The sequence below is a fragment of the Heptranchias perlo genome, chromosome 24 (assembly GCF_035084215.1).
Source record: "Heptranchias perlo isolate sHepPer1 chromosome 24, sHepPer1.hap1, whole genome shotgun sequence".
In the NCBI taxonomy this organism is placed as follows: Eukaryota; Metazoa; Chordata; class Chondrichthyes; order Hexanchiformes; family Hexanchidae; genus Heptranchias; species Heptranchias perlo.
Genome location: NC_090348.1, coordinates 39607042 through 39632248, shown reverse-complemented (window position 1 = coordinate 39632248; position 25207 = coordinate 39607042). Strand labels below are relative to the sequence as shown.

Here is a 25207-nt window from a genome sequence, read left to right as displayed (position 1 = left end):
CACCTAAAACAGAGTATCTTGTCATTGTCACATTGCTGTTGTGTGCTGTGCGCAAAATTGGCTGCCGCATTTCCAACATTACAACAGCGATTACACTTTAAAAGTATTTAATTGGCCGTAAAGCGCTTTGGGAAGTCCAGAGGTCGTGAAAGGTTCTTGAGAAAGGTTCTTTCCTTTGCTCGGTGTGCTGGTGGCCGCCCCCACAAAAGGAAAACGTTTTTTCTTTTATTTTTTGTCGGGCTAGGAACGTTCCTCTGGATCCACTAAAATTCTGCGGCCCTCTCCCAGCCCATGCTCCCCCCGTCACCCCCCCCACTCCATAGGGGAAAGGGCTCCAACCTGCTTCCACAACCAGTGAGCTCACCAGCTACGTTCAGGTGAAGCCTAAACCTGAAAATGGGGTGAGCCTCTCGATGCCAGCTGTGGGCAGGCTTCCGTTCCACTGACATCTGTGCCCATTTTGGGCGGAAGTCGAGAACCCCCGACCCAAAGATTTCACGGGTGCCACCAGCCCCCTGGTACCTCACTCTAGTGACCATTCAACAACAACAACAGGCCGCGGAAGGATTTAAAAATAAGGACGAGAATTTTAAAATAGAGGCTCACGGACCGGGAGCCATTGGAGGTCAGCGAGCACAGGGGTGACGGGAGAAGGGGACTTGGTGCGAGTTAGGATACGGGCAGCAGAGTTTTGGATGAGCTCAAGTTTATGGAGGGTGGAAGATGGGAGGCCGGCCAGGAGAACATTGGAATAGTCCAGTCTAGAGGTAACAATGGCATGGATGAGGGTATCAGCAGCAGATGAGCTGAGTTAGGGGCGGAGACGGGCGATATTATGGAGGTGGAACTAGGCGGTCTTGGTGATTGAGCAGATATGTGGTCTGAAGCTCATCTCGGTCAAATAGGACGCCGAGGTTGCCTCAGACAGTGCCCAGGAAGAGGGATGGAGTCGGTGACTAGGGAACGGAGTTTGTGGTGGGGACCGAAGACAATGGCTTCAGTTTTCCCGATATTTAGTTGGAGGAAATTTTTGCTCATCTAGTACTGGACAAAACCTGAGGCCAGACAATGAGCATTGCAATAATACTCAACCATGGAGGGAATTCAACCATGAAGCTTGCTCCTGATCTCTCCTGAAGTTCACCCACATGCACTTTTCCAAGCAGTCGCTGACTGTTTCTCCCCCCTCCTTCTCCTAGGGGTGCTGAGGCCAACTGTAGCATTCCAATTGAGGACTGGGGTTTGAACCTAGAATCTTTGTAGGCTGTATGGCTTAGTATATACCGGGAGCTTCGTTTAACCAGTACCTGGGAGGGCATAGTCTACTGAAAATTCAGAACATACGTAGTTTAGAACAGTTCAAAATGCCTGGCTGAAAACCACTCAAACAACCCTCATCAGCACAGCTAGCCCCCAACTGGCTCCCAGCAGTCACTTCTGACCTGTGATGGTCAGATTGTCAGATATAAAACGTGGAGTGGATTGATACACTGCAGGATCAGGCACGGTTGTGTCGCCCTCCAGTGCCGAACAGTCTGCTGGCGTTCGACGTCTCGGTTGACACTTGAAGAATTGGCACTTGGACAAGATACTGAAGGGCTGTCGGCCCTGGGGAAACGTAGCCCGCCCCGCCCCAGTAAGAGTCAACACTTTCAGGAGAGGGGAGGGGAGGAGGGGCAGGGAGGAGAGGAGAGGGGAAGAGAGGAGGAGGAGAGGAGAGGAGAAAAATAGAGAAAAAAATTTAAGTTTGTTTGGCGGATTGTTCACTTGTTAGTCATTAGTATTGAGACTATTGATTTGGAGTTATACAGCTTCCAACAAATACAAGATGTCAGAGCCTCAAAAAATTGACAAGTGTAGCCAAGGGAAACCGGGAAGCAGTTATAAACTGAAGTATGGGTCTCTCCGACCCTTCATGGGCCTATGCACCTCTCTGATCTGTCTGCTTTACAGTACTGCATTATATTCTACAGAAGAAGACTTTAAGCTTAGCCTGGAGCATAAAGCTGCAACCCATAACATAAAGCTGCCCTGTCACGAATACAGCGCTTTATTGAGCAGTGTAACTTCAGAGAGGTGAAAGGTTCATTGATGAGAGGATGGACAATGAAAGGGAGACTTCTGTGCTCTGCATAACTGAAACACCACAAGCGCCTACAAAGAGATCATAAGAACATAAGAACTAGGAGCAGCAATAGGCCCCTCGAGCCTGCTCCGCCATTCAATCAGATCATGGCTGATCTATCTCAACTCCATTTTCCTGCCCGATCTCTTGATTAGAGTCCAAAATCTACTATCTCAGCCTTGAATATATTCAATGACTCAGCACCCACAGCCCCCTGGGATCGAGAATTCCGAAGATTCACAACCCTCTCCGTGAAGAAATTCCTCCTCATCTCGGTCTTGCATGGCCGACACCATATCCTGCGACTATGCCCCCTAGTTCTAGACTTTCTAGCCAGGGGAAACAATCTCTCAGCATCTACCCTGTCAAGCCCCCTCATAATCTTATATGTTTCAAAGAGATCACCTCTCATTCTTCTAAACTCCAGAGAGTATAGGCCCATTCTACTCAACCACTCCTCATAGGACAACCCTCTCATCCCAGGAATTAATCTAGTGAACCTTCGTTGCACCGCCTCTAAGGCAAGTATATCCTTCCTTAGATAAGGAGACCAAAACTGTACGTGGTACTCCAGGTGAGGTCTCACCAATGCCCTGTACAACCGTAGTAAGACTTCCTTACTCTTGTACTCCAACCCCCTTGCAATAAAGGCCAACATGCCATTTGACTTCCTAATTGCTCGTTGTACCTGCATACTAACTTTTTAATGTTTCTTGTACGAGGACACCCAAGTCTCTCTGGACACCAACATTTAATAGTTTCTAGATTGCCACACTGTAGACTTTAACCATCAATTCATTCCCAACAGCTAAAATCAAAAGCCATTCAATACAATTATATATGTATATACACACACACACCAGCTTTAACCAGCGCTGAGGGGCTGCATCAAGCCCTTTCTGTGCACACAAGTGGCTTTGATAAAATCTTACATTTGTGGAATTGTTGCTGAAGCCATGTTAATAAAAGAACACTTTACTGCTGTTCTCCTACCTCCTCCTCCTCCTCCCCCTGCCCCACAGCAACATTCCATTCTCGTTCAACAACTGACTGTTCAACAACTGAGCAAAGCGTGCCGGGTAAGTCGTGAGACGGGTTCATGGTCCCCTCCCCCCTCAGCAGCATTGCCGGTTGAACAAGGAAGAACAGAGCTGGCCCAATTCAAAACGGGAATGGCCACCAGCTTGCTGTGACCACGGCCGTTATAATTAGTCACTTAAGTAATCATGTGTGCGCTCTTGAATGTTTTTTTTGTCTGTATTTGAGTGAGATCACACGCCACCATTACATTAGAGTTTACAATGTCCCTTCTGCAGGGACCTTCCTGGTTAAGGGTGTTAAACTCATCATTTCCACGCAGCAGGCTCGAGGGGCTTTGCATTAGCCCCACGTACACTTTTATACATGAATGACGATCAATCATTTTCACTGCACACTTTTGTGGGGGCAAGCAAAGGAAAAGAATACCCTTGCGACAAAAGATGATAATTGCAGATGGTGTCAAGCCAGATATTGTTGCTCAGACTAAGGCTTAACATAAGGAGCTGTATTTGTTCGTGGAAGAATAACTGGAATACATAGAAATTACAACATGGAAACAGACTATTTGGCCCAACCAGTCCATGTCGGCATTTACCCTCCACACGAGCAAATATAACATTTACCTACCCTGTTCCCATAACCACCTAGCCAATCTAATCTTGAATGTTGACATCGTTTCTGCCTCAATCACTAACTCTGGAAGTGAATTCTACAGCCTCACAACCCTCTGTTCTAAATCTCTTACATTTAATCTTGTATCTATGGCTCCTCATTCTTGACCCCTCAACTACTGGAAACAGTTTGTTTCTATCCACCCTGTCCCATCCTTTCATCATTGCAAATGCATAAAAATTAAATTACACATTTTGTATGTTAAAAAAGTAACTTTCACTGGTTCTGGTTGCAGCTGAGCTGTACAGACCAGGAAGGTCCCCGGTTCGATTTTTGGTCTGTTGCTGAGTTAACTGATATGTCAAAGTGGCAGTGGGATTATTATGATTGGTTTCAGTGTCCCTGGGCTGCGAGGAGAGAATCAGCCAGCGTTCCCGATTAGGATTCTTGTGGAACTTACACATGGACGAGCATTGGGAGAGGACAGGATTGGACTTGGCTGGAGTGCCTTACTTGGGTGAATAAGCCTTCTGGCACTCAATTTCTAACCTCACAGGTGAAGAAGGGGCATTTAGTGAGGTGCTGAAGAGTAGCCAGCACCATGGAGACAGACCCCATTGAGGAGTTAACACTTTCATGGAGAGGAGGGAAGAAAACAGGCAGATAAAAGTAATGTTATTTGAAAAATAAAACAAACAAAACATTAACTGGCATTAGAAACATTCCTGCAACTCTACCAGATCGTAAAGGTTACTCATTCTTGGATAGCAACTCCTAAATCAGGCGAGTGGGATGCTTTGACACATGACATTTAATATTTGCTATGTGAGCTGTGCCATTGGGAGGAGTTCCTCAAGCACAGCGAGAGAGTCACACGGAAAGTTCTTGGGGTTGTTGCTGTCTGGAAGCGTTGATGGTTATAGATCAAGAGGCAGGCAAAAATGACCCTGGATAGATGATGTGATGGAATAGGCATGTGTGACATCAAAGGCTGATACAACCCACTATTGCAGAGACTATAAACTCAGGAGTGCATTGGTCACTAATGTTTAGTGAAGAAAGTATATGAAGCAAGATAAAGAGAGTACGAGAGAAAGAGAGATAGAGAGAGCAAGAGGGAGAGGATTAGAGAGAAAGAGAGCAAGAGAGACAGAGAGAGAGAAGATTAGAGAGAAAGCGAGCAAGAGGGACAGAGCAAGAAAGAGAAAGCAAGAGAGAGAAAAAGAGAGTGTGTGTGTGTGTATGAGAGAGAGAGAGACGCTGTACTATCAGGAAAAGGCCATGTGAATAGTTTTCCCACAGGGTGACGGGAATAGTTGGAAGACTGTCATGCCAGGCTGTTCTTGTCCACCTTCTAGAATGGTTGATTGTATAGCAGCCTTGGTAGGGGTCTGGAAGCAGGTCACCTGCCTACTCTCCTGGCTGACGAGCAGTACACACTGGAACAGGGAGCCCGAGAGAAGAAAATATTTATTCACCGAAGCAACATTATAAAGTGTGTAATCACAACAGAGAAATTGTTGTCACAAGACTTTCCCTCAACTTTCCTCTCTCCTGAATCAATGACTGATGGCAAACCTGCAGGCATCCCTCTGGTACTCACCAAGTGCCCATTCTACAGCCTCCGCAGACTTAATGTGGGGAACATTATGATCAAGCCTGTTTCTTCACCTGTCCCTACAAGCCAACCAGACACACCGACTTTCCTGCAGGGGTCACTGCTCAGTGGGAGTCCTGGCTGATCCTTTTTTCTCTCCGTAGCCACGGAAGGAAAAAATCAGCCATTGTAGTACCCTCAGTATCCGTACTTTGACCTTGCTACTCCGCATGGCTTAGTATCACGATGGGAAATGCATCTATCCAATGAGCCAGCAGGATGAGTGACTAAAGGTTACTTAGGTAGGTTCATCATAGGTAGGTTCTCTTTTAGTGTGAACGCACGAGACAATAAACACTAGCTGGTTGAAATCGTGCCCTCTGCTATTAGCACTGAACATGGTGGCTCTTAGTATGAAATGCCCTTGCTATTTTACTGAAGGCAATAAAACGTTTATTTTCTTTATAATAGCTGGCAGAAGAAATCTATGCTACAATGTGATTAAATGAAAAGGAGGCCGTCTGCTCAGGGAAATCTGGACTGACGAAAGTCCAGTACTTTGGGAAGTGAGAACTTAATTTTTTTTGAATGACTGAGAAAATGTTCAAAACCCAGCCCTGCTAGTAGTGATTACCAGGCCCTGATAGGAAGGGTCATGTGATGAAACGTGAATGCAGTGCTTGTCAGTCAGTGCAGATCCCTGAAGGAGATAGACAGTGAACACGATGCTTTTTCTTCAATCTGCTTCTGGCAATGGGCGACGAAGAGTTCATTAATTATATGGGGAGGCCCAAGGGTCAAATGGTACCAAACACAAATACAGCTGGCAAATCAATTGCTCGTGGCAGAGTCTGAGAGATGCGAAGAGGAATACACTAATCATTGTTAACATATTATAAATGGACGACTTGTGATGGGACTCTCCTGTATTTAGCCACACAAAGAGATCCCCATTTTCCCACGGATATAACGTCATGCCCAAAAACTGTCCGATGGCATAATCACAATAATGGACAAATTAATCTAGAAAAAGGTGTTAATGGAGGTTTAAAAAAAATTTGAGTAAGAGAAGCTCTTAGTGTCACTATTGTACACGTATATGTGTCACTCCCCTAATTTTCTCTAGTAAATGAAGAGGACACTATGGGGCATAAATTTGTCTTGGGCAAGGCAAGCGAAAGCAAATCGACGATCTGCTTTGTTTTCCACTAACTTCAATCAACCGGGGGTTGGAATATAAACATGAGCAAGTGATGCTTTGGTTGTACTGAGCCTTGGTCAAACCCTGTCTGGAGTACTGCGTTCAGTTTTGGGCACCGAACCTCATGAAAGATATATTGGCCTTGGAGGGGATACAGCGCAGATTCACCAGAATGATACTTGGGCTTAAAGGGTTAAATTATGAAAACAAGTTGGATTACTTTGGTTTTTATTCCCTTGACTTTAGAAGGTTGAGAGGTGATCTAATCGAGGTGTTTAAAATGATAAAGGTATTTGATAAAGTACATTCAGAGAAACTCTTTCCTCTGGTGGGGGAATCCAAATCAAGAGGGCATAATCTTAAAATTAGAGCTAGGACATTTAGGAGCGAAATCAGGAAGTACTTTTTCACACAAAGGCTACTGGTGATGTGGAACTCTCTCCCCCTGAAAGCCGTGGATGCTATGCAGGTAAACGTAGCAGCCATTGGAGCTTTTAAGACGGGGATCGATCCATTTTTGTGAGCGTATCAAGGGATATGGAGCAAAGTCAGGCAAATGGAGTTGAGGTACAGATCAGCCGTGATCTAATTGAATGGCGGAACAGGTTTGAGGGGCTGAATATTCCTATATTCTTCACTCAAAGCGTAATAAAAGTCTGGAATAATCTACCAGGCAGTGTAATTGATCCAAATACATTAGGGGAATTAAAAATGTAGTTGGCGCTAGCTGGAGCACTGAAATGACGAGCTTCAGTGAATCATGTGGCTTTTTCTCATCCTTGACATTTTCTTATTTTCTTTAGAAGTCAAATGAGAAGAAAGGAAACAGGCTTCTGAGGGGTTGGAAACTCAAGGCCTCAACCCCTACCAGATAGTGGATTAGTAAACTCTCAAACACTTAGACATTACCTCATAATTTTCCATTTGAAAAATAGCTCCTGGGAGAAAAAAACACCATTATTGCACTTTAATTGCTGCTTGTAGCATTAGTTTTTCATTTTTGTTTGACTTTGAGATGCGATTCAGTCTTTCAATTATTAAACTTTCATAAAGAACTAGAAAAAAAAAATCAATAGTACTTTCCCTTTATGCACAGGATAACTGCAGCAATGCAAAGTGACAGCTTGGCTCTGTTGGTGCCACTCTCACATCTGAGTCACAATGTTGTGGGTTCAAGCCCCATTCTTGGACTGGAGCACATCATCTAGGCTGACACTTCAGTGCAGTACTGAGGGAGTGCTACATTGTCAGAGGTTCAATCCTTCCAAAGAGATGTTAAACTAATGCCCTCTCTGCCTGTTCCAATGGTTCAGGTGGATGTTAATGAACCAACGACAATAGTTGAAGAAGGGCAGGGAGGTGTCCTGGTCAACATTTCTCCCTTAAGCAAAAACAAATCAACTGGCCGGTCATTCATTGCTGTTTGTGGAACCTTGCTGTGTGCTGTGTTTTCCTACATAACAGCGGTCACTGACCTTTAAAGAAATTCAACAACAACAACTTGCATTTATATAGCGCCTGTAACGTATTAAAACATCCCAAGGCACTTCACAGGAGCGTTACCAAACAAAATTTGACACCAAGCCACATTAGGAGATTTAAGGACAGGTGGACAATAACTCGGTCAAGAGGTAGGTTTTAAGTACATGAAGCACTTTGAAATATTTCAGATAAGGTGCATGTAAAAGGAAGCCTTTTAATGGGAGATGGAGCACATGGGCAATTATCAGTCGATATGATAAAGAAAAAGACTAGGATAGGCATTGTTTACATGGTTATTCAGTCTGCAGCGATCACAGGGACTTATTCCTCTTCTTTTGGAAGGAGGCTAGACACTGTTTTGCTCACTGTTCTGCTAACATGGACTTGGTGGGGGCGGAGGGGGGGAATCTATGTTGATTCTTTTTCCACTAATAACTTTTGCTGCGTAAAAATCGAAAGGTGTTCATGATTTGGACCAAATATCACAGTAGTTATAAAAGGGTTTCAGGCACCATTTTGGGAGCTGCATTTGGGCTGAGGAGGGGGAACAAATTTTAAGGAACCAGCTCCTGATCACTACCCGGTGACCCCGTTTTGGGAAGTGTGTCGATGTGGCTGAAGACAGCATAAGGCTTGGCTGTGACCATCCAATCGCCTACTGACACCCACCGTCTGTCCGGGCTCACAAATGAAGAATGGCAGTTTAAGTGAGGTACTGCAGTACAACCCTGTCTTGTGGAACTACACCCCAGCCCGAGTCATCACTCTCAGGAGAGAAGCAAGGTAAGAACATTACAAACGGCCAGAAGAAAAGCCTTTAAAGCATGTCAGATTAACACGTCTCCTCCACTATTTTATTATTTGTGTGAATGACAAATTCCTTCCAAACTCAATCTCAGGGACCAACATTCCAGCAAACAGCAAAACAATTATTTATTTGGTCAAGTTGACTTGAGATGAACTGTTATCTTTTTAAAAAAAGAACGACCGTCAGTCTTCTGACATAGGAGAGCTGAGGTACTTACAGGGGATTAATCCATTCGACCTGTCAAAGGAATGCTTCACGTTCGATTAAACCCAGGGCTCTCTGCATAGGCAACCGCATGGCAACGACAGACTAGGCCCCATTTCGAAACCAGGCAACCTCTCCTCAACCTGCTGCGTCCCGCCATGAATCTTTTCAGAATAAATCATTCGTTAGTAAAACATCATTTCCCCCCACCAGCTGCTGCGTCCCACCACGAATCTTTTCAGAATAAACTATTTGTTAATAGAACATCATTTTCCCTCCACCCTAGCCTGCCTTCTTGAACCTGTGAGGATTTCTTCCTCTGTCAGGAGTACACGTGAACTTTTGAGTTGGAGAGAGTTGCGTAAATAAACTAACTGAGCCATTAAGAGGGGTACTTCAGTTTTATGTATTTTAAACACAGACACTGTTGTGCGATAAGTAATATAAGGCCCACTAACCAGAAATGAAGGTGGGGGGGGGGCATGGTTTGGCCTGCATTACAGAGTACATTAACTGGAAGGAACAATAAATGATCTGTAGCCACCTATAGCTCTATAGCCACCCATTGCCCTCAGGCTAAAAGGAAATCTGATACAGGTGTTTAAAATTAAGAGAGGTTTTGATAAGGTATGTAGAGAAAAGCTTTCTGCTGGATGGTGAGTCAGTAACTAGAGGGCATAAATTTAAGATCACCAAAAAAACAAACAGAGGGCATAGAAGAATTTTTTTTAAAACATAGAGGGTTGTTCGGATGAGGAATGCCCAAGAATCGATATTAGCTTTTAAAAGAGAAGTGGATGTGTATCTGTAAAAGAAACATTTGAAAGGGTATGGAGAAAGGGCAGGGAATTGGGACTAAGTGGATAGCTCTTTCAGAAAGCCAGCACAGGCTTAATGGGAAGAATGGCCTCCCGTACTGTAATATTCTATCATGCCATGATCGCTGACTGGTGGAAATGTACACGGGAGAATTCGAATAAGGTCAAAATCAAGCTTGACTGTGATACCCTTCACAGTCGAATAGCCCCATCAGTGAGGCTTAAGCATAAGAAATGACCATTTGTGTGAGGTGGCAGATGGTGGCTAAAATCTTCGAAATGGGAAAAAAGGGAGAAAATTTGGGTGGGGGGAATGCTTAGGAAATCAAGTTTAATCAAAAGCACTCTTTTATTCTGAGTTTGATGTACAGTTACAAGCGATAGACCAGAACTTACAAATTGGACAGGGGAAGGGTTAAGGGAATAACATTAAGCAAAAAAAACACAAGTCATATCTTTCACTTAAAACGTGGTTTTAATTAAATTGATTTGACTTTTCTTTCCCTCCTTTCGAGCTTGCCTTTCATTCCCAGTCTCACCAGATGCTTGTTTTTTGTCACACTGTACAGAACAATACAAAGTGACAACACAATGTGTACACGGGCCAATTACTAAAGATTTTCTGTTGGTCCTAATGACATACAATTGATTATAGCTGGAGGAGGGCCAGAAAACACAGCACGCAGCCCACTCGAGAGTCTGAGAGGCTGTCTTGTGGAAGAGTTTGAAGCAATGCAGATGGAACGAGCGCCCAGTTACCTGTCGCTTGATAGATTCTATTGTCAGCAGCCACGTGCTCCCATGAATTCCCTCACATGTGCTTTTAATCAGTGTGCAGTGGCATCATCGGAAGATTTAATAATTGCGTCATGGCGACCACGGGCTTCAATAGCAATGTGAAGTTTTCGTCTCCCTCCAGGAATACATTACATTCGATTGGCTGCACTACAAACAAAAGCTGGTCCAGGAATCTGTTCCAGGTCCCGCTACAGGCCAATATCTCAACACTGTTCATATTTGCCGAGTTTAAAATAATAAAAGTACATTGCATGTAAGAAAGAACTTGCATTTCTAAAGTGCCTTCCAAGACCTCAGGACGTCCCAAAGCGCATCACAACCAATTAAGTACTTTTTGAAGTGTACTCACTGTTGTAATGTAGGAAACACGGCAGCCAAATTGAGCACAGCAAGGTCTCACAAACAGCAATGAGATAACAACCACATAATCTCTTTTTTTTAGGGATGTTGGCTGAGGGATAAATATTTCCAAAACACCAGGGAGAACTCCCCTGATCTTTTTCGAAATAGTGGTCGTGGGATCTTTTACATCCACCTGAGAGGGCAGACGGGGCCTTGGTTTAACATCTCATCGGAAAGATGGCACTTCCAACAGTGCAGCACTTCCTCAGTTCTGAACTGAAAGTATCAGCCTAGATTATGGGCTCAAGTCACCAGAGTTGGACTTGAACCCAGAACCTTCTAACTCAGAGGCAATGGTGCTACCAGCTGAGCCAAGGCTGACACCTAATGAACGATGTCGAACCGGAAATATATGTGTGCGCAAAACTGCTGTCGAATCCTCTGACATAAAAGGTGCCATTTTTGTTTGGTGTAATTTTCTCTTCTCCAATTTCCCCTCATTCCCCCTATCCTCCTCAAGGTGCTAGCTTGTGCTGGGCTCAGTTCCGAAGGTGCTGACCACGCTCCCAGCAACTTACCCAAAGGGCCATCCTTCGCGCGTGTGGTCGGCAGGCTGTTCCACCGTGATGGCATCATAGCCGAGCCCAATCCTGCACTCAGCCATTATCGCCGCACACGCGGACTTTCCAGCAGGAGTCACTGGGCGGTGGTTAGGAGTGGCACAACACGGAATGGTGATGTAAACTGGGACCGTCCCCCTCAGAAAAGTGCAGCTACAACCCAGGACCCAGGCAACGCATCTCCCAGCTGAGCAGTCAAAGGATCATGTGCAACTGTGGAAGAAAAACTGCTGCCAAATACTGGCACCTTTTAACAGGAAATATGTACATACGTAGAGAGACAAAGAGTGCAAATCCAGAAACATTTGACAATTAGAATGAAATGGCAGCTTTAGCTAAGACACATCAGCACTGACATCTGTTTGTCTGATTGAGTGTTTCTGTGGGAGTGTAGCTCAGTTCCAGGAGAACAATTCAATCCATGATTAAAAAGATAAACGTATATGGGGTGAATTAGCGTAGTGGTTATGTTACTGGGCTATTAATCCAGTGAATGTTAGTTCAAATCCCACTGTGGCAGTTTGAGAATTTGAGTTCAGTTTTAAAAATCTGGTACCAGTAAAAGTGACTGTGAAGCTGTCGGATTGATGTGAAATCCCATCTGGTTCACCAATGTCCTTTAGGGAAGGAAATCAGCTGTCCTTATCCGGTCTGGCCTCTATGTGACTCCAGTCTCACACCAACGTGGTTGACTTAACTGCCACTCTGAGTTGTATCAAAACTGTTACAATGCAGTGATTCAATAAGAAGGCCCACCACCACCTTCTCAAGGGCAACTAGGGATGGGCAATAAACGCCAGCCTTACCAGCGACGCCCACATCCCAAGAATTAATTTTAATAAATGTTCAATGTCATTCCAATGAAAACTGATTTCAATTAGTTTTGTCTGGGCAAAAAGCATTAAAATGCTCAAAATGTGAACAATGGATACGATAATCCTCTCTCCTCCTCATGAGAGATTTGTAAACAATTTTACAACACCAAGTTATAGTCCAGCAATTTTATTTTAAATTCACAAGATTTCGGAGGCTTCCTCCTTCCTCAGGCATCACTCATGAGAGAGGCGTTGACAAAAGTTGTATATTTACAAAGATACAAGAAAGCCTTGGACAAGAAAAGGTCATTCAGCCCATCAAGCCTGCTCCTTCCACAGCCCAGGCACAATCTAATTTATCACAGACTCTACCCAACCCATTTCATCTCCTGAGGCAAAGTTCTGCAGAAAGACTTCCAGATCCCAGAACATTTATCCCAGCCTGCATCCTGATAATTCAGCCTGCTGACCACCCTCTCTGCCCCTCCACCGCCCCTCCAAACTCACCTCCAACCTGACCCCTGCTGAACATCATGTCCCGTGGATTACCTCTGTCTATGAAGGTCATTTTCACCCTGGGAAATAAATTGGCATCACCCATTATAGAAGCTGCATGATTTCCATTTCCACAATGGGTGAGCGATCTGTCCTGCCAGATTACGCCGATGAATGTGAAAATTATCCCCTACGTGTAAATATAGAACCTTTAATCCACAAAATGTCACAAGAGAGAAGCATGCGGACACGGGCAAACAGGACTATAAATTGACTCATTTAAAAAATACACACTATTTTAGACGGTAAAATAGGTCAGATCTGACTAAAAAAAACCCGCATACAACCTCATTTTAACTGTGGGATTTGCACTGGCACTGCGTTTAATACCGTGGGAAACAGAAGGAGGGGAGAGAGGATTGCTCTGCTCTCGGTTAAGTGATTCAGTAAACCTCTTCTCTATAAACACATTAACAATTTCTGTACAGAGAAACTCTTATTCCGAAACGTTTATTGGTACTTCAGGAATATTAAACACCACCTTCTGACGGAGGTCAGGAAATGACAGTGTCATTGCAGTGGTGTTATTGGAATGAGGGCTACTTCCAACGGCAATGCAGTAGTTTAAATGGAGCATTAAAGTTCTGGGTCGTGTCCCTCCATCACATGTACATCTAACAGATTCTAAAAGTGGAGCAAGAAAATAATTTTAAAAAAACAAGGGTCAGGATTAAATAGCAATGAGAATTAAAATCCACGTGTGAACAATTACCACAGGAAGCAAAAAGGAAAAGTGCCTTCCTTAGCTTAAAATGCAAAGCCTTAATGAGGTGTAAACTAATTCATGATTTGCGAATTTGCAGTGGTCAAAACTGAATAACTAGAGGCTCCAATTAACAGAGCCGCAAAATGTTTCTAAATATTCTCTAAACTTTGGGCCTGTGACGTTAGTGAAGCACATTTCAAATTCCTTTCGAAAGGACAATTCAATGTAAATTAAAACTGTGGGTGATCTGAAAGGCCAGTTATTGTTGTGGTGAGTCACTGTTGCTGACCCAGCCATGGGAAGCTGTAGCTGACAGAGCCAAGCACTCAGCTCAGCCAGACTCCAGAAATACAGGCACTAGCTGTTGTACTCTCCTCGTTTAAGTACCATCTGAAGCACAGTACAGGAAGTCTCTGTTGAAAGCACTTCCTATGGTGAACAGGAAGTCTGGTTATAATCATCTTACCACCGTTGTTCGGTCAATGAAGATTTATTGATGTAGTTATGTGTGGAAAACCTTTGTATTTCCCCTTGCTAATTTTCCCCACTTTTCTTTCAAGTAACTGCCTTGCTGGACTCCACTTGTTCTTGCACAGTTGGTCTGGAGTTAAAAGTGTGCAAAGTGTAAAAAGCATAGGTGTTATGGATCTGCAGATCAATGGGAATTAGAAGATTGGCGTCAGTTGACATCCCTCTAATTCAGAATGCAAGGTATTGTTTGCCAGGTATTGGTTACCTACAATTTACCACCTAGTTATCGCTTAACACCTAGCTGTTAAGTTCCAGTCTTTGTACGTTGCAGAAATGGCCACAACTCACTGTTGTTCGAGCACGACTTCTTCACTGCACAGGACCTCCAACCAACGCTATACACCAGATACATCGATGACATTTTCTTCCTATGGACCCACGGCGAAGAATCACTGAAGAGACTACACGATAACATCAACAAGTTCCATCCCACCATCAAACTCATCATGGACTACTCCTCAGAATCGGTTTCTTTCTTGGACACACGAATCTCCATCAAAGACGGGCACCTCAGCACCTCACTCTACCGCAAGCCCACGGACAACCTCACGATACTCCACTTTTCCAGCTTCCACCCTAACCACGTCAAAGAGGCCATCCCCTATGGACAGGCCCTGCGAATACACAGGATCTGCTCAGACGAGGAGGAACGCGATGGACACCTACAGACGCTGAAAGACGCCCTCGTAAGAACGGGATATGATGCTCGACTCGTCGATCGACAGTTCCGACGGGCCACAGCGAAAAATCGCATAGACCTCCTCAGAAGACAAACACGGGACTCAACCAACAGAGTACCCTTCGTCGTCCAGTACTTCCCCGGAACAGAGAAACTACGCCATGTTCTCCGCAGCCTTCAACATGTCATCGATGACGACGAACACCTCGCTAAGGCCATCCCCACGCCTCCACTACTCGCCTTCAAACAGCCACCCAACCTCAAACAGACCATCGTTCGCAGCAAATTACCTAGCTTTCAGGAGAACAGCGTCCACGACATCACACAACCCTGCCACGGCAACCTCTGCAAGACATGCCAGATCATCGACACGGATACCACCATCACACGAGAGGACACCACCCACCAGGTACATACTCCTGTGACTCGGCCAACGTTGTCTACCTGATACGTTGCAGGAAAGGATCACGGTACACTGGCGAGACCATGCAGACACTGCGACAACAGATGAACAGACGCCGCGCAACAATTGCCAGACAGGAGGGTTCCCTCCCAGTCGGGGAACACTTTAGCAGTCAAGGACATTCAGCCACCGATCTTCGGGTAAGCGTTCTCCAAGGTGGCCTTCGAGACACACGACAACGCAAAATCGTCGAGCAGAAATTGATAGCCAAGTTCCGCACCCATGAGGACTGGCCTCAACCGGGATCTTGGGTTCATGTCACGCTACACGTAACCCCACCAGCGAAAAAAGAGTTATCTGTTTTTAATACAACTGGTCATTCTCTCTCTTTCTCTTCCTTTCGGATGTTTCTCTCTCTCTCTCTCTCTGTCTTTGGGTTCAGACCGTTTGTATATTCAGTAGTCCTGTATGTAATGTGTCTCTGTCTGATTGCCTTGACAATGGGCAGTTGGAAAGATTATCTGGAATCACCAGGCATTGTTCTCTGAATATATATGCGGTAACCTTCAAGGAATCCCACACTCACCTGACGAAGGAGATAGCCTCCGAAAGCTTGTGATTTTCAAATAAAACTGTTGGACTATAACCTGGTGTTGTAAGATTCCTGACCTTTAAAGGTGAGTGTTCTCACCCCAAATCTATTTTTAGTGGGGTGACCGATAACAATCAAAGTGGGAATCCTGGTAGATTTTCCCCTCACTATTTCGGAGGGTGCTGAGGCAAAATGTGACACCTAGCATGGCTCCAAATGGGATCAGCTAACTCAGCACAGGCTGGTGATCGAACATGAGACCCGAGAACTCAACTACTCACTGCCTGAACTCACTGATCCATTAGGGGAATGGTGTGGAAAATTTTCAAAGAAAATAGCACATTGCCAGATTTGGTTGGCTGCTCCCATGATAGAAAGCTCTAATAAAGTCTTTCATAAAAACTGCTAAATCATATGAGGAACCTCCCCTGAGGTGGTTTTTTGACCTTTTTTTAAAAAAAAACTGTCTCCCTTTCTCCCCCTCCCCACCAATCTCTTTGCCCTGTCTGGGTATCATCTAACCTGTACTTATTGGTTTACTTAGTTTTCTGTCCTACCCTTTTGAACCTGCACTATGGGCTTCACCTAGGTCTCCAAATTTAAACAAAACCTTACTTTGTCCAATACAATTCTTGAGGAGATGGTTCCCACCATACATGCTGTGGTGGAAATTAAGGGTCGGTAGTTATTCAGGCTGAAGCTTGTGGAAGAGCTGGTGGCCTTGTACTCTATACCTGCAGAGTTTTTGGTGGGGATCACCTGCCAATATTGTCACATTCTTGATGGTATAAATTTCCAAAAGGCTGTGGCAACTACTGAAAGGAAAATGGTGCTATTATTGCAAAAGACATTTTTTCCGAAGTGTACAGCAACAGACATAAGGCTATCGTAAGTCACCCGACAGTGAAAAACTTTGACTGTTGGCTAGAAAACTGATGCTCTTGGGGACCCCTTGGGATATTCTCCTATGACCCAAGAACCCCAGTTTGAAAACCTATGCTCTATACATGCACTCTGAAAGGCGGGGGGGGGGGGGGCGGGGGAGATGCACTGGGAATCACCGCAATGAATCCAATTTTACTCAAGATTCCTATTCTGTAACAGTCCTTGATTCCCACGGTGCAGCATATCGGAGGGCAGGGAACCAGTTCGAATTGGGAAAATGACACTTGCAGCTTTGCTGCTCGCTGATATACTATGGCATTGTGGCTTGGATTCACCCATGTTTCACCTGTGTTCAGTTCCACTCGCAACCCCTCAGATAATGAAAGAGTCCGTGCCCGCATGCAGCAAGACCTGGACAACATCCAGGTTTGAGCTGATAAGTGGCAAGTAACATTCACGCCAGACAAGTGCCAGGCAATGACCATCTCCAACAAGAGAGAGTCTAACCACCTCCCCATAACATTCAACAGCATTACCTTTGCCGAATCCCCCACCATCAACATCCTGGGAGTCACCATTGACCAGAAACTTAACTGGACCAGCCACATAAATACTGTGGCTAGAAGAGCAGGTCAGAGGCTGGGTATTCTGTGGCGAGTGACTCATTTCCTGACTCCCCAAAGCCTTTCCACCATCTACAAGGCATAAGTCAGGAGTGTGATGGAATACTCTCCACTTGCCTGCATGAGTGCAGCTCCAACAACACTCAAGAAGCTCGACACCATCCAGGACAAAGCAGCCCGCTTGATTTGCACCCCATCCACCACCCTGAACATTCACTCCCTTCACCACCGGTGCACCGTGGCTGCAGTTTGTGCCATCCACAGGATGCACTGCAGCAACTCGCCAAGGCTTCTTAGGCAGCACCTCCCAAACCTGCAACCTCTACCACCTAGAAGAACAAGAACCTTCACCAAACAGACTGTAGCGGTTCAAGAAGGTGGCTCACCATGACTTTCTCAAGTGATGGGCAATAAATGCTGGCCTTGCCAGCGATGCCCACATCCCATGAATGAATTTTTAAAAAAAAATTCCATATTGCCGGCTCCTGCTTTCTGGGGAAGCACTTAGCTCAGGCCAAATACCTCGGCACAGAGAAGAAGGAATTGTCGGTTGGGTCTCACCACACATTGCTCACGCCCGAGACGGAGGCCTTAGCTGCAGGAGGTTGTGTGTCACACCTATCTGTCCTTGAAACCAAGGTGAGTTGTACAGTTTCCACCCCAATTTAGATTATTCACTTAGCCCACTACCAGAAGCTGAACGCAGCGGTCACAGCATGATTCTTCACCCACGCATGCTTCGAATTCGAGGCTAGTTGCTCTTGGAATGGAGGTAGACCTACCTGCTAGTGACTGCTTTAACAAAAAGAGAAAGACATGCTGTTTATAGCGCCTTGACACATCTCTCGGAAACGACTCAAAGCTTGCAGTGAATTGCTTTGAAGTGCAGTGAGTGTTGCTAGGTGGGCAAATGCAGCAGCCATTTTGCACAAAGCAAGGTCCCGCAGACAGCAAATGAGACAAATGGAAAGCTTGGGCAGTGGGCACTGTTCAGATTGTCAGGCTCCCACTCAGGTCTTGGGAAAATGTTGCCTTTTTTCTAAGAAGGTGGAAATAACTCTTGAAAAAAAAATTAGTGGGGCAGCAGTGGCGGGAGCAAGAAGAGTTACAGTGATAGAGGCATGTGAATCTGTATCATCACGTCAATGCCTAGTGATATTATGGTTAATGTAGCAGGATTCTATCTTCAGTGATGATGCATTCCTCTCAGCAACAGTTTGATGCATTAAAACAACCATTTAGTTGGCCACAAAAGATTTCTGCGTTATAGACAGCTCTCACGTGGTCTAGTGCCACAGAACTTGCAATGTGCTGAGTGGCAGCTTGTGGGTTTATACTTGATTTATCTCCTCCCCACCAAACCCCGATCAAATGGAGAAAATGCAGGGAATTGGGTTGAAAGAGAGTTCCTTTGGCTCACAAAAATGGCAGAACAGGCTCAATGGGCTGAATGGTCTATTCCTGCCCCTATGATGAGTTTCTGATCTCAGCCAGGCCACGGAGGGTATGGGAGGGGGTGGGGTCGGAGGGGACAAGTTAGGGTGCAGAGAGGAGCTGCTTTCTTACAGGGCTACCGAATCAACAACAGTAACGGTGAGCACGAAACAGCTCTGTCAGTTGAAAATGGTGCGGAGAGGGACATAAAGCAAATCTAATGTGAGGCCAAAAAAAACTCAGATAAGATCCGACTTTATCTGTGTGTACTTTACACAAGTCCTGCATAATAGATCCGACTGAAAGTGGCTGTCAGAAGATGTTCAGTACCACAATTTTGTTTTATTCTGTAAAGAATGCGAGTCATTAAATCACATTAATCATAATCATAGCTGTGCTGCGAACACTGGTGCAGCCTTTAAAATCTGGTACGCAATAAATCACAGCAGTCAATTCTTTGAATTTTACGTCTTATTACAGTGAGAATTCAAAGGACAAGAATACCGCACAACTACCTTCTGAACTGAGGCTTATCTTTCTGTTGCCTCTTGGGTTCCCTGGTGAGTGCTGCAATTAGTTTAATGTTGCTCAGCCTCACACTGTATTATTCGTACATTCATCCCAATAGCCCGTCCCCAGCTTTTCAAATCAACTTTTTGACAAGATCATCAGAAATTTTGGATGTTAAGATGGTGGAGACAGGTTTATTTTTGAAAATCCACCCTGCCATTATCCACCATATTGTCCAAAGTGACAACACAAAAAAAAATTTCAGTGGAAAATGTCTTCCGTTGGGAGGAAAGTGGGACAAAAAAGAGCATCTTGGTTGTTAGCACTCTCACCTTCATCAAAAGATTGTGGATTTGAGCACATATATATAGGCTAACACTCTAGTGTGGTGCTGAGAGACTGCCCTTCTTCAGACGTTGAACCCAGGTCCTCTCTGACTAGATTTGATAGATTTTTGTTAGGCAAGGGTATTAAGGGACATGGAACCAAGGTGGGTAAATGGGATTAAGATACAGATCAGCCATGATCTAACTGATTGGCGGAACAGGCTCAAGGGGCTGAATGGCCTCCTTCTGTTCCTATGACTATTCCTGTGAATGTTGAAAAGCTGTAGTGGGAAGACAAGGGTATTGTAGATGGATGAACTCAAATGGGCCAAAGGGTCTTCTCTATCTGAATTGACCTTGCAATCATACAACAATACAAATAATCACTGTGACTATACTGAGCCAGAAATCATCTCCACCCCTAGACTGTCATAGGAACGGGGTTCCATCTGCGAATCTGAACAAAAAAATTATGGCATAAAATTAAATTTAGGTGGATATTGAAGTTTATTGATAGGGAAGCTGGAGCTTTTAGCTGTTATTTTTACAATTTTCCCTACTACGCAATATTTTCTACTTGTAATCAACCTAAAAGTCAGCTTTCATCGGCAGATCAGCATTATGAACAGAAGCTTGATCTTACAGGCAAAATATCTGGGATAGTATTGCCACAGAGCAAATAAGGAACCCTTAACTATTGGGGTATAGATGCAAATAATATAACCTAGAGTGTGTATTCCATATCCCTCAGAGCCTGTGGAAAAGAGTTCACTGACAGATTGTGCACCTCAGGCTAACAGCTACTAATTTGTGCTTATTAGAAAGTACAATTATACAGAAGCAAGCAAACATCAGCAGATCAAAAAAAGTTACAAGCTGTCCTTAATTATTGTCATTGCTTCTTCTCAAACCAAATTAAAAGATTTTTATATAAGAGCATCCATTGCACTCATGGAGCTCTGCCTTACCACAGCTACCTGCACAGGTGCAAACTGAGCTAAAGAACTGGGGAAAGCTTGTTATATTTATCCAGTTATTAGGTAGTTTCTGGTTACCAAACTGTCAATCATGACAAATGTCAATAAAGGTAATAAGGGCAGCCTCTAGTATACCTGACTGAAGGTATTTGCCTGCATTCAATACAAAGAAAAACTGTGCAAGTCACAAGACTGCCTGGTGGAACTGCCATTATAGATATCCGCCTGGTTATTTCCAAACAAATGGCAGCCACTGAACAGAGGTGGCATGTTTGTCTTGATTTACTCTTGGAACAATTACAACTGCAATTGATTGTAAGTAGAGGCGATTGGCAGCCCAGTGATCCACATTAACTATTTCCATCACCCAGATGGGCTTTGCATTTTCTAGCAGGCAATACAAATAGCTTGGTCCTAAACAACCATATACATTTAAAAACACAAATTAACCCATCCATTGTGCTTCAAAGGATCTATAATTTGATTCGCTACAGTTCAAAAGGCTACCGGGAAAATCCAAAGTTTTCACAGCTGTGGGTAAACTCCTGTTGCAATTTAATATTGTAATGGTTTCATATGGAGACATGTATTATGTCCATCACTAAAAGCAATCTCTGACAGAAAGCAGTCACAGAGGGCATTTTTGAAGTCTTGTAAAAGGCATAGCTATAAATAACTATAATATATAATATATATAGAGCTATATCATTTTTGAAAAATAAGCAACTCCTGAATCCCAAAATATGGGTAGCATTTTAAAGCAATATATGAGGAAATACACGAGCTTGGATCAAAATAAGGCAATGACTGGCAAACTAATCATCGACCTTTAATACATTAATCCTATACAAGACCCAAGGAAACAAAGCTGGACCTAAAAGCATGAACAATAACAGAGAAAGATCTCCTCCAATTATCTGCATCTTGAACATTGCCCTAGAGCTCAGATGGACCAGTGGGCACATACATTGCTTAGTAAGCTAAGATTGAAAGAACTTGCATTTATATAGCACCTTTCAGGACCTCAGAACTCCCCTAAGCGCTTCACAGCCAAAGAAGTATTTTGAATTTTAGTCACTGTTGTAATGTAGGGAAATCCATTCAGATAGTTAAGAACATAAGAAATGAGAGCAGGAGTAGGCCATTCAGCCCCTTGAGCCTGCTCCGCCATTCAATAAGATCATGGCTGATCTTCTATCTTAACTCCACTTTCCTGCCCTGTCCCCATAATCCCTTGTTCCCTTAGTGTCTAAAAATCTATTGATCATAATCTTGAATATACTCAACGACTGAGCATCCACAGCCCTCTGAGGTAGAGAATTCCAAAGATTCACAACCCTCTGAGTCAAGAAATTTATCCTCATCTTGGTCTGAAATGGCCGACCTCTTATCTTGAGACTATGACCCCTTAAGGAGCAGGTTTGATCCCTGGTCTGTCTTAAGTGAGCTGATCTCAACCAGGGTAGCACTAGGGGCCCCATACAATTAACAGTATCTTTGGGCCAGGGAGGGACAAACTCAGTAGGGTTTCCACTGCTTACTGCAAGTGCAGGCAAAAGAGCTTCATTAAAACAACACAACTGATAGTTCCAGCAAAGGCATCAATTCAATCCCTTTCCTGTGGGAATCTACTGGCTTCTACTCGGGATCTGCTCAGGATTGCACATTTGAACAGGTGGGCAAACCGCGATCAGAGACCCAGGTCCCACCAGTGCAGGATGTTGAAGCATTTCTTGTGAACGATCCTGGAGCATTGTAGCCCCCAACATAAACTTAGTAACAATGGTGTAGTTGATGACAAACAAAAGCTCTTAATCACACTGTTGGCTTGAATCCTCCTTCGTATACATTATATATATATATATATATATATATATATACACATATATCAGTCCAATAGTGTTCCAGCGGTTTGGTTCAAAGTCACCACCAGACAACAGTTTGAACCAATCAGATATACTTTAGTATGAAAAGCAAAATACTGCGGATGCTGGAAATCTGAAATAAAACCAGAAAATGCGGGAAATACTCACCAAGTCGGGCAGCGTCCGTGAAGAAAGGAACAGAGTTAACGTTACAGGTCAATGACCCTACGAAAGGTCACTGACCGGAAATGCTAACTCTGTTTCTTTCTCCACAGATGCTGCCTGACTTGCTGAGTATTTCCCACATTTTCATATTTTAATATGAAATTGATTAAAAATGATTGCAAAAGTTATTTCTTTTATTTTCCAGTCACTCAAAATTAGATGTACCTTCTCTGAGCATTCTGAGTTAATCTGGTTCTGCACAAAACCTAATGTCACTTTCTATAATATTTATTCATTCTGGTCACTGATGAATAGCGTCTTAACAGCGGTCAGGGCCTGTAATGTCAATCTTCAGTAATCATCAGCAAAACCACAAACACCTCTTACCTAAAGAAATCAATTCTAACTGTCATACTCTGTCCAGGCTCTCATTGTCCAAGGCCATTGATAGAGGCTGTGAACAGCTGGGACTTCAATCCAATTACCTTCTGCTATGAACAATGGTATTCTAGTTTTATTAAAAAGAATTTTCCCAGAGAATGCAAACAGCTTCTGGCATCAACTCTAAAGATGACCCTGATGCAACAATGCACAAAGCAGTTTTAATTCACATCGACAAAAGTATGCGGTGCCTAATGCAGGAGATAATGTAGGAAGGTGCAGGAGGGAAATTCAGGGTTGCCCATGTTAAGATGACTGGAAATGCAAAGAAGAATATTTTACAGAACTATGAATAACAACAGCATAAAGCTAATAAATGTCATCACTGCTCAGATGGCCAACGAGGCAGCTGTCAATACTGAGTTCAATTCTGATCGCTACATAATAAAAGATTTTGCATTTGCATAGCATCTTATCACATCCTCTGGGTGTACCAAAGGACTTCACATTCAATGAATTACTTTTGAGTTGCAGCCATTGTTGCTACGTGGCAAATACAGCAGAGAGGACCTCGCAAATAGCAAGTGAGGTGAATGAACAGTAAATGAGTTTTTGGTGGTGTTGGTTGAGAGAGAAATGTTGGCCAGGGCATTGGGAGAACTCTCTTCTCTGCTTCAAGTCGTGTCAAGGGATCTTTTATGTCCACCTGAACAGGCAGACTGGACCGCGGTTTAACGTCTCAACTGTAAGATGGTGGCTGCGGGAATGTAGGACTCCCTCTGAATTATATAGAGTGTCAGCCCAGATTATGTGCAGCTCGAACCTACAACCTCCTGACCCAGGGGTGAGTGTGCTACCAGCTGAGCCAAGGTGTCATTTCAAATTCTGATAGGGCCATTCCGCCAGTGGAAGAGTGGCGGAGCAGCAGCCAAGTCTGTCTGAGCAGAGAGGCCCAGATCCCAGCCCAAATTGCAGGGATGGGGTCATTTTCACACTCGGGGTGGGTGGCTCGTATCTGTAAGGACCCAGAAAATCAATAGAAGACAGAAGGCCCAGGAGCACCCAACAAAAGTATTTCCCTTTGCAACTTCTGTTCCCAATGGAGCAAGCGGGCCTCTTGCCCAACTTAATCAATCTCCTCTTCCACCTCCTTCAGCCTTAAATTCCTGCGCGCGACCTCTGATTTTTCAACTCTGTCCTCCTTTGCTTCCCCTCTCCACTTCATCTTCCGCACATTTTGGAACGTTTTTCCCATATCCCTCTGCCTTGATACCTCTCTCATCTTCTTCAAAAACCTGCTCAAAAATCAACCTTTTTAGTCTTGGAAAGTCAGCACAGAGTGCATTAGTGATGCTGCAGGTATAGCTATGGGGATCTTCAGCTTCTGGAGCACCTGAAGCTCCATCTAGTGGTATAATATGCAGTTGCAGGTGTGACTGTGACAGGTAGTGTTATAATGGGAAAATCCTGTTGAGATGCCACCTACAGGCATGACAGGATGGTGATATCCAAATAAGGAGTGTGTGACATACATAGCAAATTTTTAAAATATGTGTGTGTGATTATACATGTAACACATTCAATATAATAATGGCTGCCAATGACATTCAGTGATGTTCGATGAAGGGGATCCATGGTTGGACTGGGATGCCTGCAGCTCTGATGACGCGGTCAGTGCTTTAAGAACTGGGGTTAAAAGCCAGGAAGCTCCCCAAAAGCTGTCGAACAAGGAGGATCTTTTCCAAATGACCGAACTCTTGAGACCACACAAGTTCTGGTCCAGCAGCACTGAGATTCTCTCTCTCGCTCGCGTATTGTGTTTAAAAACACACGCCTGGAAATTCCATGGGGACGCTCCCGATCGGCCAGTGCAAGCTTGGCAGAAACCCTGGAAAAACAGCGTAAGCAGCCACTTACGGTGGGAGAAACCTCGCAGAAATTCTCCCCCCTCCCCCACCCCACCTCACCGAGATTTTTTTCTCTAAGGTGTTTTTTTTTAAATTGTCTTTCAGGGTCAGATGCCTAAATGTTTGGTCAGAGAGTCAAATTCCAATGAAAATTAGAAAGGGAATGGGAAAAAAGGAATGTTTAGGGCCTCCATGCATAAAAAGA

The 25207-nt window shown here is 44.2% G+C and overlaps 1 protein-coding gene across 3 annotated transcripts in view; it reads right to left on the bottom strand.

Annotated features, from left to right (window-relative positions):
• Window positions 1–25207, bottom strand: part of celf2 (cugbp, Elav-like family member 2) — a 472545-nt gene that overhangs the window by 340412 nt on the left and 106926 nt on the right. The window contains exon 1 of one of the 3 annotated variants that reach the window (XM_068005132.1): window positions 9084–9175. The exons of the other annotated variants lie outside the window; for them this stretch is intronic. The gene's annotated coding sequence lies outside the window, so the exon portion shown is untranslated. Of the gene's footprint in view, window positions 1–9083; window positions 9176–25207 lie in introns of those variants that run through there. 3 annotated transcript variants of the gene reach the window in all.